Here is a 2887-nt window from a genome sequence, read left to right as displayed (position 1 = left end):
TGATGCAAAGGATTCTGTGGCACGCTGCATAGTGCCTTTTCTGACCAGTGTGGGGAATAAAAAGGAGTATTTTGCTTGTGTTGCTTCATACAGTTACACTACTTTCCCCCTTGGTGTCTGGCACAGTGGGAGTGGGAGTGCCAGACGAGCTGCCAGTTGCTGATGTTGATCTTGATGTGATTTGGCTGGGGGAGAGGTGTTTCCTGCCACGCCCGAAGTCACTGAAAAACCAGCTGCCGATACCTGCCTTCATGCCCCCTCTTGGCTCGGTGTCTCTTCAGTTTTTCTGGCATGCATCGTTACTAGTGCCCAGACTCTTATGCTCGTGATGTGGTGGAGTCTGATGCTCCTGTTAGCCCTTCTCCTGAAGTTAAAAATGAAACTGTCATCTGATGTGATACCAGATGATTTTTGTCTGGCTATAGACAGAAAGCAGCTCATTAAAGTATCTGATGCTACTTTGTCTGCTGCCCAGAAACAATCACATGTAACCCAACCTGTGTCTTACCAATTTTACCAGTCTTTTGCTGTGTAAGTGGTCTCCAGTGTCTGGAATGGAGTGTGAAGTGGTCACTCAGGTCTACAAGTTTTAAGCCTGGCCCATCACAACCATCTGTCTGGACACTTAGGAATCAGGAAAACTCATGACAGAGTGCTCCTCCATTTTTTCTGCCCAGGATTTCAATCTGATGTTGCCAGATACTGTCGATCATGTCTTATATGTCTAACGGGTGGTAAACTCAACCAGTTAATCCCTCCAGCTTCTTCACATCCAATCCGTATTTGACTGAGTAGGACCAAAGATGGTCTTCAATATGTACTCATCACTTTGTATGTCGCCACACGTTTTCCCGAGGCCACCCTGCTGCGTTCATTGAGGGCAAAACCTGTGGTGAAAGCACTGGTTAAGTTTTTCTCCACATTTGATTTGCCAAAATGCATTCAAACTGACCACAGATCAAATTTCATATCAGTGCTGGCTATTAAGCATAAAGTGTCTAGTGCCTGTCAGCTAGAAAGTCAGGGTGTGCTGGAGGGATTACACATGACTTTGAAATCCATGCAGAGAAAACGAACAATGCCACCATCAAGTGTGGAGGAGCAAAAACAATACACAAAATTATGACCTGGGTCAGAACAAAAGCTATAAACAGTGAAATACAACACAGTTCAAAATAAGACAAGACATTAATGCTGCACAAAAACGTTAACCCGGTGATTTCATGCACAGAGCAGTAAAACTGACATTTTAATTCCAGCTCATTATATTATGGCTGAGTGTGGTCTCAGCGCTGCAGCTTTTTTTTTTCAAAGATAATGGCTCAGATTAAAGCTCAGAAATGTTGAACATTAAAGCTTACTGTACCACAGCCTGAAAAAGGAGATGTAGAAATCTCTTTAGTTTGTTAGCAGTAAGGTGAAATTAAATTGGTTGATGGAAGAGGTATTTTCGGCGTATGTTCTGCGTTTCCTTGAGCATAAAAGCAATGACAACATTTATACACTTTCTGCACCACCTAATAACACTGAAAGCATGCTGAAAAAATCAACTTCCAGGCGAGTTTAACCTGAAACTCTGACCATACCCATGTTCAGCATGAGTTACCATGGTGAAAGGAGCCTGTGTGACACAGAACATTCTGCATTTAGGCTCAATCTCACTTTGTAGTACAGCCCTCTGGTCCTTTTCTGTTTTTACTTCTTATTTTGTATTTTTTGCAGAGAGACACATGCAGTTTGGAAAACTTGACTTGCATATCCTGAACACTTTAACAAAATTTTGACTGTGTGTGTGAGAGAGCTGCAGACATTGTGTGGATTTGATGAGTTTGTGACATTTTGCCACATACATTTTGAGTCGTGCATTTTGTCAACGGAGCTGAAAAATTAGATTTTGTGTTTAGTTGTGGAAAAAAAGAGTGGGACATATGCTCGGAATTGGCCGCACTATCCATTTTTAGGAGTTTGTAAATGTAAATTTCACTTCTTGGAAACAAAATTTGTTAGCTATAAATCTATGTGTTGTTGTTTTTTTATGTAGAAGGAAGTGTAAATGGTAAATGGCCTGTATTTGTATAGTGCTTTACTAGTCCCTAAGGACCCCAAAGCACTTTACACATCCAGTCATCCACACACACATTCACACACTGGTGATGGCAAGCTACATTGTAGCCACAGCCACCCTGGGGCGCACTGACAGAGGCGAGGCTGCCGGACACTGGCCCCACCAGGCCCTCTGACCACCACCAGTAGGCAATGGAAACTTCCAATGTGTTACATGGAAACATTTCTCACAAAAGATAAGAAGAATTGCTGAATATTTGTATTTCTTTTACTTGGCCACACAGTGTACACATTTGGAAGACGACAGGTTGTTCTGCTCCTGTACAAACTGTTTCAAGACATTTCTGAGAGGAACAGCATCTACTTGGCAGCTGCTCGTGTCCAAATACCAGCTTCACTGAGTTTTATTGAGCTGACAGACTTTAGAAACGAGCCTTTTTCCCAGAGTAATTAATAGACAGGACATTGTTCTCCATACAGAGTTTGAATGAAACACTGGGCAGGGAAAACTGGTTTTTCTCAGCCAGTGTGTTTATACAAAGAATAACCTTAATGCTTTAGTGTCTTCCAAAAAATCCACAGTTTTTTTCCTCTTCCACCATCAGGTCAAAAAGATTTGTTTAGCTTCAACTCAAGCAACAATCTGATACATGAAGTCATTGTGGAAGTACTAAAACCTGCAGGTTATAGTTTTGTTTATCCTTCCTCCCCTGTGTGTGCGTATCTTGTTAGTCTCAGGCTCTGTGTTTGGTGTCTCTTGTCTTGTCCTCCGTGATTAGTTGAGCTGTGTCTTGTGTTTCCCAGCTGTCTCACCCCCCCCCCC

This window comes from Haplochromis burtoni, unplaced genomic scaffold (genome assembly GCF_018398535.1).
Source record: "Haplochromis burtoni strain Fernald_Lab_line unplaced genomic scaffold, NCSU_Asbu1 Contig_13, whole genome shotgun sequence".
NCBI classification, from domain to species: Eukaryota; Metazoa; Chordata; class Actinopteri; order Cichliformes; family Cichlidae; genus Haplochromis; species Haplochromis burtoni.
Note: the sequence above shows the minus strand (reverse complement) of the source record.